Source organism: Aquila chrysaetos, chromosome 12, assembly GCF_900496995.4.
Source record: "Aquila chrysaetos chrysaetos chromosome 12, bAquChr1.4, whole genome shotgun sequence".
NCBI lineage: Eukaryota > Metazoa > Chordata > Aves > Accipitriformes > Accipitridae > Aquila > Aquila chrysaetos.
In genome coordinates this window covers 39,279,719-39,292,014 of record NC_044015.1, presented here as the reverse complement: position 1 = coordinate 39,292,014, position 12,296 = coordinate 39,279,719, and the positions used below count along the sequence as shown (strand labels likewise).

Genomic DNA, 12,296 nt, shown 5'->3' with positions numbered 1-12,296 from the left:
AAAAACAACAGCTAGACTAAGAGGGTTAGCTTTCATTTCATCTAATTTGGCAAGCATTAGATACACCCACCAGAAATCATTTTATTTTGTGTAATTTAATAGCAGATCTATCGTAGCATTGCAGTTTCTGACATACCGAAACAAATCTATGTGGCCTTTTTTTAAGTTCAGAATTAATATAAGGCTGGATTTCAAATGTTAGATGGAAATCAATAAAGATTAAAACCTTTTTGTGTTATTCACTTGTTTGCATCCTCTGCTGCAAAGTTTATTTGCCTTCCTGCATGTAATACAGAGACTTTGATCCTTGTTCAAATATCTCTGATTTTTTACTTCCCTTATGTTTGATCTGGTTCTCAGGTGAGAAATACTGGCAAAACTTGTTAGAATTACACCTGCCAATGATAGCATACAGGCTAGCAACACAAAATTATATAAGCTGTACTATGCATGCCCTTTGGATTCCTACACATCAGAATAATATTCCCATAGAAATCCATCTGAGATTTTAATTTATTAAACCCTATCTCTCCCCCCCCCCCCCCCCCTCCTTAAAGAAATAGATGGAGATAGGGAGAAAGAAGTGAGATAACATCAAATAAACCAGGTTTAGAATGGTCATGGATGACCTTCACAATATGCGTTTTGCAATTTTGGGTGGATTAGAGGAAACTAATGACGGCTTTGAAATGAGCTTTTGGATAAAGCTTGGGAAACTCTAATCATTACAAATCCACTACTTAAGAGAACAATTCTGTGTAGCACACTGCAGCTTTAAAGCATACATGTCTTGTTTTCTTTCCTCCTCTCAACAAGCTTATTTTGCTTTCACTTATTCTAGTCTTCTTATAGGAGCCCAGTGACTGTTTTCATTTTCTGCCCTGCCTTTTAATTTAAGGGAGCCTATTGTTTTTTTGCCATTGCATTGCCCTTACAGTGCCTTTTGCATTTAGTTTAGGACTCATAGAGTTAACAGGCTGAGGAAGAGAGAGAGTTAAAAGAAAAAACCACTTGCATTAAGCCTGAAGCCTGTCACCTTTTCTTGGCAATTACACTGCTAATGGCTGGGTCCCAAGCAAAGTGGCAAAGAATATCTCTTCTCACGTTCCCAACTCACAGTGCATTCCCAAATACCAGATGGTGTTTTTGGAATCCATTTCACTATGTTTGATATGACAATACTTTTGTATAATGTTAAATTATATATAACTATTTCAAATAGCCGATATCAGAACAGGGCAAGAAAAGGAATATTAGACGCAAGGAGGAAAGAGAGAAGCTGAAGACTGAAGGTTCTCATCTCCTCCTGTCGTATCTTGTGTCTCTCAGATTTTTGTGTAATTTGAACAAAAGAGGAGATAAAAGTGGTTCAACAGACTAGCTCTCGCAGTGGTACTATACAGAAATGGTGTTGTTTCCTTCCCAGAATTTGGTGTACATCTTAGGATGCCTGCCAGCTCTACAGGAGGCAAGTGCAAGATCATAAATAGTGCAGAGGAAGCAGGCAAAAAGAAAAGAGGAAAAAAACCGGTCAAGAGTAAACAAGTCCCACCATTTTCTTTACAGAATTTTCCTTGAAATCCTGGGAAAAACAAGTCCCAGAAAATGCAGGAGGGGTAAATCGGTACATCTCCATTAACTTCAGGGGAACTATGCCAGTTGACAGGAGCTAAGCATTTGGCCCAAGATATTTAAGTTGAAGTAACTTGGATCTATGTAGTAAGTCATCTATATGTCTTACTGAAGGTGAATCCAATCTCGCTTGCCCCAGATTAGCTCTTCCAGTTTTATGTGAACACTGATGGATTTACAGGAGTTGGAAAATATCCACTGGAATCAGGCCTGCAGATTTAGTTGCAATACAATTCATCACGCCTGAACTGAAGAACAGAAGTAGCTTGGCCATTCCTCAGGAGACAACCAGGACCTCAGCTTTAGGAGGGACAAAGATTTTCCTTTTGTTGGACACACTACAAACAATTTCTTAAGAACAGGAAGAAAATGCACTACCGAGGGAAAAAAGTATTCAAGATAATCAGTGTCCTGTCAGTCTGCCAGTGATGCCACTTTCATTATCAGAATCCCATCGTTTAAACACTGGTTAATTTCATGATTTCTAAACTGAAATTGTTTACTTTAATGTAGCCAGAACTTTGTTTTCTTCCTTCTCTGTTGCAGCTCAAGGCACATTTTAACAACCAGCAAGCTTTCAGGATAAATGCTTACCAACAAAAACACTTCCCAAGCTTAACTGTAACATGAATATTGAAACTATAAGGACACAACATCTCAAGTAATTTGTCTAGTTCAATCAGTTTTTTTCCTGCATATGCCACAAACCTGTGGCGTACATAATCCAAATGAAGGTTTCGTTCATATGGCTATGCATGAGCAACTTACCACGTTAGTACTTACTTTTTAGGGAACAAAATACTGATTTTTCCCTCTTGATTACTTACACCACCAGCATACAGTAAAGATTATCAACCCCTAAAAGGATCATACAGATCCAGTGACTACTACATAATTAACAATAACTTGTAGTGATGCAATTTAAGAGTCTTTTTAATGGGCATAGATGGCAGAATGTATAGCCCATCTTTCTTTGTCATCCTAGAAAAGGGGCCCCATGCGGAGCTGCTGGTTGCTGAGTGATGCTTTGTAGTCTGTACCAGACAGTTGCACAGTACCAGCTGCATTGGCAGGTAGCCGAAGTGCAAAGAGATAGCTGCCAAGCTATGCTATACAAAGGAAGCAGTGCCAGAGAGAAAGGGACCTTTGCATGAAGTCACCTTTGACCCTGAAGCCAGCATGGATCCCATATTCATCAATTCCAGACAATTGCATCTTTCATTCCACCACAAACTATGATTAGAAAGGGCCCATTTGATAGTGATTGTTAGTTTACAGTTCCCAGAGATTGGATTATTTAATCTTTAGTTCTGTTGGCAGCAATATTTTCCCTAACCTTTTGTAATGGCATGCCAGTGATAATCTAACATATGTATATAGGGAGATACACATACACACACACACACACACACACACACACAGAGGCACCTCCCTTCCCCACCAAAACTGGGCAAAGAGATAAAGATGCAAAGAAAAGGGAAGAGCTGCAGCACGTAAAATTCACGTTGTTTGGCAAACACTGTGCTAACGTAAATTTTCAGAACTCAGTCTGGAAAGTGCAGCGCACTCTGTGTGCAGCAGTATCTCAACTTCTGGCCACAGACCTGACTTTCCTGTAGTTCTTTCCATTTGATTGAAAAGCTTTTGCTTTAGAGAATCGAGATATATCAGAGGCATTATTTTCAGACAACTGCAGATTACTTTTTTTTTTTTAAATTTCTATAAATATTGATTGCCTGTAGTACACACAAAAAGAAGAGGAAGATTAAACAGATTTTAAAGGCACTCATGAGAAAACCACCAATGACAAGCAAAAACACTATCTGAGGGGTGTGTGGGGAAGACAGTGCACAGAATAAAAGCAGCAGGGAAGCGTCTAGGCCTGGTTCCTGCTACTGCTCTCCTGTGTGTCTAGCTTTGATATTGTGAGTCCTATCGAAATCAATGGCAGAGCTCACAAGGTACATGCGTATGTCAGCACTTGCAAGCTTGGGATCTTCGTAAATGGGTCTTCAATAGCAAACTGGCCCCATAACCCCCCCCCCCCCCCCCCCAAAACATCACAGAGGACTTCCTTGAGCAATAAAGCAAGTTGCTGGCACAATCAACAAGTAGCTAAAGAACATAAGAAGTCTGAGAATATAACTTTCAGCAATGACTTTCCATAGTGTTCAGGAGAAAAAGGGGTAAAAAACCCCACCAGAATCAAATAAAGAACTAACATTTGCCATTGGAAGTTGAGAGAAAAGGAAAAAAAAAAAAAAAAAAAAAAAGATGGGAGTCTATAAAACTTTCATGAAAATCTTTTTTGATCTGATCCTTTGGTCTTATCTCAGAGATGTTAGCTGAAGGGAAAAAAATCCCTCTACCTGAAGGCTGGCCGTATTGTGCTGCACCTGACTTCTGGCTCACATGCGAGACCGTCTGTTCTTTATTTTCACTCTGTATGAAGCTAATGGAATTTGCAGTTGATTAACCTCAAATCTGGAGTAATGATCCAGCCTGGGACTGCAGCTGGCAATGCTGGGGCTATTTGTACTTCTTAACCGAGTAAGACAGCAACAAGTATAATAGCACAAAGGTAAAGGTCCCGAATAGACGGGTAAATGTCAGAGGTGCGTTAAAGGAGTTGAGAACATGACCTGAGAGTGCAGACCGCATCCCCCCTCCCCACGAAGAGGTGGGAGCACCAACTCTTAGAAAAATTAATCACAAGATAATACAATAAAAAGTATATGGCTACACTTACTCAATTATATTCTACAGGGTACAGTCAAACCACAAGATCTACCCTTTCTGCACAACGAATCCATGCATTAGAAAAAGGTCATCTATTGAGGAACAGTCGCTGTAGAAAATTTAGGAGACACAGGGTCCTAAAACTTCTCTACAACTTCTGTTTGTGTGAGGGAAAGCAAAGTCTTCATTAGATCGGCACTGCAAAATAAAATTCAGAGTAGAATTACACTGTATTATTTGTATTTATTTATTTGTGCCAATTAATTATTCTGTCTGAAATATGAAAAATGGCAGCTGAATCGCTGCAGATAAACACCACCAGAAAGCAATTCCAGCGTTTTTTTCTTAATAGATGTGTTTCTGTTTTTTCCTTCACAATTGTTCAAAGCTTCAATGAACAGAATTACACAAATGTGCACCAAACCTCGGAACTAATTTAGTTTAGCAAGTGCTTCACACATCTTCGTTTACTGAACAATGTTACTTTCAAATCATGACAACATTCTTCCTTCCTTGCCTCATGACTAATACAGTGTTATTCAAGCCGCTCCTCTTCAGACACTTCAGATCTTTACAAATCTTTCCCCCAGCTTTACCACCTGATTTCTAATTAAAATCAAACTGAGAAAGTTCCTTCCACTGATGTAAATCCCACAACCCCAGGCCAGTGACAGGCACTGCTGAAAAAGGCATTGCATGGCTTTACTTCCATGGCATCATTTGGAAGAGAAACTTCTTTGAAGAGTTAGATAAAATGAGCAGAGAGCTGGGATGAGCTGTGCTTGGTCTTGAGTTCTTATACTGCTTATTGGATAAGTAAGTCTTAATGTGATGTAGTGAAAACAATTTTTCAGTCTGAAGAAGATCATTCCTTCCATCCTATATAAGACTTCCCAAATTAATGACTACCAGTGGACTTTCCTAACACTATGTTACTGTCTGTATTTTATTTATATACCGTGCATGTAAATATACATGTGCACACGCACACACACACACACTGTGTGTACTATATGTCAACAACTAATCAAAAATTGTTTGCCCACAAGCATATGTGAAAAATTCATCTAAATAATTGTACATTTAATTTTTAATGAAATCCCAGTAATCCACTCAATTTACCAAACTCCTACTTAATATGAAAGTGGCATGCACAGAGATCTCTGTGTCTTACACAGTGTGAGCATACGTACCACTTCAGGCATCCTCAGTCAAGTTTTATTATAATATTATCTTGATTTTGAGATCGCTGCTTTTATTTGTGTGCAGAGTGAAGAAGCATATGCTATACGAGTAACCCATAGTGTTTGGCTTAAAGGCAAAATAAAAGTCAGCAATAAATAAACAGTAAAAAACAGACTGCTGGTAGATGGAAAGACTCCACAACCCATTAGGTCTTTCCTGTCTTTAGTTCCCTAATTCTGCAAAAGCTTATATTCCTAAGTAACTTTTTTTATAAAATAATGTACTGCAATTATAGCATCTGTCTTCAGATACTGATGGAAGCCCATTAATTAACATCTAACACCCTTTTTGAGGTAAGTGAGTTTTATTATTCTACTCCATAGATGGGGAGGGTGAGACATAAAGAAATTGAAGTGATAGATTTGGCAGACACCTACAGAAACCAAGGGAAATGCACTGCATATCTGCTTGTAAGAACACATGTTTAAGCAGGCACCTGCATTTTGCAGGTGAAAACACCTACGGCATGCAAATAATAATTCTACGCCATCCTTGTGCACACCCATCCTGGGGTGTGCACCCAGAGAACTCGTTAGAACAAAGAAATTTGCAAGCATGAACACATACATGGAAGTGCAGGTGTTTGATTATCTCAATCCAAAGCACATGAACAGATGTTTGCATCAAACTGAAATTGTCACCATCCTCAAAACTCTGCAGCTCTGTCACTCCACCCTTATCGGTCTGTTTATTTTTCATATTCCAGAAGGCCCCGTCTCACACTGTTTTTCAGGGTACAACTTCCACTCATTTTGTCTCCAGCCCCTTATCCCGTTGAAAGGGAAAATAAAAATTCCCAGGCCATTGATCCTTCTGTTCTTAGGCAGCCAATCATTCACTTTTTGACTAGAGCACATTTTTTAGTTAAGGTTTTGTGCTCCTCCTCAGTGTCTCTGCATATCACTATCGTGAAGATCTTGTTTTTTATGCAGGATCAATTCCATGATCATAGAGCAGATCTGAAAACAGATGTGTTAGGACAAGTAACAGAAAGGTGGACTGCACCATTCAAAGACGGGAACAACTGGTTCCATAAGGGCATGTGGCTCCTGAGGTTAATGTGCTGTGAAGCCACAGACTTTGTCAAGCTGCAAGCGGGAGACACCAGGATGCATGGCTGTGGGACACGATGCACAATGGAGCATCAGACTTTTCTGACTTTTCTGAATCCTAGTGCCACAGGGGCATGTCGTCAGCCTGGTCTTTGCTCTTTTTTGTTTGTTTGTTTTCCTTTTCTTGGTTTTCACCAGAGTTTACAGCAAAGTTCCCTAAAATATTCCCTGAAATTTTGGAATTGAGCAGATGCAATCAAAAGTGGTTGCGCTGCTGATCACAGGGGACATCTCCTGGTGCTGGCATAGAGCCTTTTTTTGTTTGGCCACTGCTGTTGTCCTATGGCTCTTTGGCTTCCTGCTATGGAGTTGCCTCAGTGCAGAACAGTTTGGGCAAATGAGCTACTAATCTGCAATTCAAACCGTGCCTCTGCATCTGAAGAGAGGAAAATAAACCCACAAAGTTATTTGTCTGTGCAGTGGTCCAGTTACTGGAGGACCAGAGCAGTTGGTAGCCCATATGTTACTGAACAGGATTTTAAGTAACAAAAAAGAAACAACTTCAAAGAGGGATTTGGAGGAGAAGGAGAAAAAAAATCTTGTGATTCACTGCCTCTACTCAGGTGTGATATCTTGGCCACTGCTCTTCATACTGCCAGAAAACATATTCTCCTATCAAAGCCTGCCCTCCTTCCTGTCTCCTTTGCAGTGCCTGTGCTGAATACCCATGCTTTGGTCACTCCTTTTCTTTCTATTCTTGCCACAAACTTATATCAGAAATTAGCAAATGTCATTGCTTGCCAAGAGCCAGGCCTTCACTAAGGACTTCCCATCATTTTAGGCCTATGTTCTCTTCCTACATGCCCACATACTTCTGTGGAATGTATTTTCCCCATTTCTCTGTGGAAGACTTAAAAAACTTCATTAAGAATGAAAAGAATGGGTGTCCATAGAAATATAAGAAGTTTTAACAACTCTACTTATCTCCATAGTGAAAAAGTTGTATCCTATAAAATCAGCTGAGAGAGTTATAATCTGTAAGAAAGTTACTATTTTAAATTGTTTAAGAATTATTCATTGATTTTTGAACATGAGGGAATTCCTTGGATGTGTTAAATAATGTCTTATGCCACAGTTTCCTTCATTGCGCATGGCAGACAGACAGCTGATCTTTTAAGCCTCATTTCCTTAGGAAATCAAGATAAAAGGAGAGGAAGCAACAAGTCCTAATGCAATGCTTATATGCATTGCAATTTGTCTAAACTGTAAGTCCTCATTAGCAGCAGATCACGAGTAAATTTGAGTTTTACTTGTGTTAGCTTATAATCCTTGAAAACTTGTTCTGTTTGCGCTCTTGTAAAAACCTCGGTGATTCACCTTTCAGTCACTGCCCTAAATAACCCGTGTTTAACCTATTCTTCTTTAGCTATTCTTTCAAACAGCATCACAAAAGAAAATTTCTAGTAAAAAAAAAATACTTGCAAACAGAAGTGCACATGCATGTTGTTTCTACTTGTTCCCAAGAGCAAACATAAATGCTGACTGAATGAACAATCAAATGGGACAGTTTTTCTCCTTTCTTCTTGAACGTAAAAGATTAATTTGGGTCACTTTGGAATACTCCTTATATTTCCTTGACATAAACCAAAAAGCCACGCTCAACTTCCCATTTTCTTTACTGGAGTAAAGATAACTACTTATAAATATCAGCATATTTCAATGCAAAATCAGGTCCATTTTTCTCCAGCCTAATTGAATTCTGGATTAAAAAAAAAATATGGAAAAACTCCCCTCTAATTTACTCACAAAGTCTCTCAGTTATGGAAGTACTCTGTTAGCGACCACGTACGCCCTGTGTCTTTTGAGTTAGTCACGTTTAAAGCAGAAAGGCCTATTTGAGAGCACTATTTGTGCTCTTAATTTCCACACTGCTCCTATTGACAACCTCAATCCGTGTGTGTGATTCCAATTGGGTTGTGAAATTAATATGGCTGTTTGCGTACATCAAGGGCAACCTGCACTCCTTTGAAAGCAAGGGCATTGCAATTATTGGTAGTAAAAGTCTACAAGCTTATAGTGCCATCTGTACTATCCAACACTTCCACCCATATCTAGTTGTATTGCTAACTTTGCGTTTCACAGCCTCTGAAAAAAAACCCCACCAAAGAACAACAGACATGCTCATACAGGCAAAATATTTTGAATCTCACTCCATTAGCCAACACATCTATTTAATCTGTTCTAATGATTTTTATCTTATTAAGAACTACTCTTCAATAATCTACTCTATGGAAAATAGATCCAGAGATCTTCATCACAGTGAACGTAAGTTCTAAACCCTTTGCGCAAAAGAGCCATTGCAGGCTTGTACAGCGCCTGCTCCGAAGACACCTCAATCAGACCGGCTCCTGCTGCTCCGAGATCAGTTGGATTTCTTGGGAGTGTGGCAGGGCCCCTGCTTTTTGTGGGTGGATGAAGTACAAGTGTGTCGCATATGTAAAGTGTGTTTATGTACACGTACAAAGAGCTCCAGCATTTGCAATGAGTTCTGTAATTATTACCTGCAGTACTTGTGAAAGAGAAGTTCCTAGTGACATTAATGGAAATAACAAAGATATTATCAATCCAAAATATGCTATTATGAACTAGCACATTTGTCTTCAAATATCAACAAAGAAACAACTTGATTCACCCTAAAATCATCTTTAAATATTAATCAGTGTCAGTGACCACATCTGAGGGAGAGGAGTGAAGCATGCTTCTAGCAGCACAGCAAGATCCTTTTCACGCTGGGATTAAAATATGGGGAACCTTTCGATAAACCAAAAAACGTTACCTTTTTTCTTTCATATGAAGGTAGGGAAAGCAAATATTTACTGCCTTACTTATAAAAAGTTTCAGATTTTTTTTTTTGTTTGTATGGAAGCTGCTGGGACTTTGCCAGCAAAAAAGTTTCAAAATATTCTTTTATTTTCATCTCCATTTTTGATTACTCCTAGTATTAGTGGAGGGCTTGCCTAACGTAGCAGCATCAGACTGCCAGAAACCATCACAAGCATCCCGATCAATTTAAAGATCCAGTCTTGGTGTTTAAACTGGAGTATACAATTAGTCTTGCAGCCTTTGGATTCAGATCAAGGTGTTAGACCTTTCAGGCAGTGTCTATCTTTTTCGTTTTTCCTGCATGGTCTGGTATTCAATACAGTTTTGACACCTTCAGATCTCAATCCAGTGCGTAAAATTAAATGACGGTGAATAGCGAGCGGTAGCACAGAAACACATTAGGTATAGCACAGACTGAGGTTAGAAGTCCTCCTATTTATCCTTCACAAGATAGGTCCTCCAGATCGTACTATTACTTGCTTTTCCCAACTATCACAATGATTTCATAACCAGGGGCCACGACAAACTCTGGAAATAATACATGGGCATCAACAGCAAGAATGAGCTGGCCCTTAAGGGCACAAAGCTGTGCTCTTCATTCGCCTCCTGGTTAGACAGCTATCTACACGCCGCCCTTCTCCCCCAGTAAACGCTGTGCGAGGATGTCAGATCTCCAGCTCCTGGCTCAGAGGGTAGCACTGGGAGTCCAGACAAAGTTTTTTGGATAAACTGGCTTTTCTCTCTAGTCCTTCCTCAGGGTGTCCTACAGCTATACCATCCTGTTACAACAAATGAGAAAGTTTCTGAGGGGAAGAGGGTTGGACAAGGGTTAACAAGGCGCATTCTCCTCTTACTAAAATGATGTCATTTCCCTCCCCCTCCCCGAAAGTATCTGTTGCTTGGTTGTTTACATACTGAAGTTAATTTAAAATATATATCATAGACCTGCATGATTTAAAATTGAAGGAATTCTTGTATCTGAAGACATTTATACAAATTTAATTTAAACGTCCAGTGCTTCAGTGTTATTAAAAAGTATTGGGTTTTAGCCACAAACTACCCATTTTCCTCGTTTTCCATATTTTCTGCAGAAAAATAAAGACTAAGAAAACAGAAGTACTGATACATTGTAGAAATTGTCCCAATGAGTTTATAATCCAGTGTAAGTTACACGGTACTGATAAGTAAAGGAAGTTCAACCAGACAGTTTAATCCTCCAATTTCCTGTCTTCTAATCAGCCACTGACTCCTCTGGCTTTAAATTAGAAACATTCATGGTAATATTCAGGACAGGTGAAGGAAAAGAGTAGAAAACAGCTAGGGCAAATACTTGTAGGCAAAAGGAGACCACGTATAGAAAATGATGATACTATAAAGTATGTGTAACGATGCACTGAATACATGTCTTTAAGTTATATATGGAATTTAGCAACTCAGAGAAGGAATAATTTTATTAAAAACATTTATACAGCAGCTGAGCAGTGTATGAACATGTGAGAGTTACTATATAAAACAAAGAAAATCCATGCTGCAATGTTACACTCTGTTCACACTTTGTTATTTTTATAGAAGCAGGAGCAGGATAATTATTAATACATGTATGCTTTCTGATATACAGTAAATTATAAGTAGGAAGCACAAATCAGCAAAGCCACGTATGGTTCAACAGCATGTGGGGATTACCATGATAAACTTAGATGAGAGTATGTATATGCACATACGTATAGATACGCTCAGTGATTTCAACAAGAAATACTACTTTTGAGCATTTCGTGCTTCTGACTTTTTTAGCTTCTGTAGTGATAATTAGCTTTCCATATGATGAAATTAAATATTTATTAGATGTGCCATTATTTTTAATCTCATATAGTGAAGACTCTATTAATTCTTAATTGACGGAAATGCTAGTAACGTTTTGAAATTTTCATATTTTTTTTTACTGCATAAATTACCTGAGTAATTTCAGCTACTCCTCTGAAATAATGGAGCACAGAGGTATGAAAAAAGTATTTACCAAGAGCTTCAGTGAAAAAATGATGTTGACTTAAAAACCTTTAAAGTAACAAAATGACAATTTCCAAGTCCAGTCCTACTATCTTTAATAAATTCCCTTTTAACTTACGGCACCTAAAGAAAATAAAGGCATATATACACTGAACTATGGATCGATAGCTGGATAATAAAACTGGAAAACAGTTATTTCAGAAAGTGACTGGAAGATCTGCTTTAACTGTCGTATTCAGTAACAGCAGTTTGCATGCTAACTCATACATGGAGTCATTTGAAATGGCTTCTTATTTATTAATGAGGCTTTTTTCTTCAGATATTTCACAAAGAGAACAGTTTGGGTTTTGAAACTGTTTGGAATGTGATAACTCAAATTATGAGGATCAAAGTTGGCTCTCAGTCACTCAGGTAAGTAAACCTGGAGTCGCTCCACTCCTCTTAATGCAGCGACTCCAGGCTGATGGCAGTGTAAACCTTGAGCAGAATTTGGCCCAGGGTCTTTAGGTTTGTATTGTCATTGAGAATTTTCCTCCAGTATATACCTTCGCTGCACGTGTATTTCAATAACCCCGTGCAGAGGAATTTTGCAGACAATCCCTTATTAAACACATATAATAGTCACATCACATTGGCTTGCTAGAGCAAATAATTTAAAAAAAAATAATCAGCTTGAAATAAATGTTTATAAAAGTAGCACAGCTGCACATATTTGTTACAAATGCAAGACAGTACTGAAAC

General features: G+C 38.6%; 1 protein-coding gene across 6 annotated transcripts in view; it reads right to left on the bottom strand.

Annotated features, from left to right (window-relative positions):
- The window catches only part of NFIA (nuclear factor I A), a 360,965-nt gene that overhangs the window by 345,128 nt on the left and 3,541 nt on the right, over window positions 1-12,296 (bottom strand). The window lies entirely within an intron of this gene.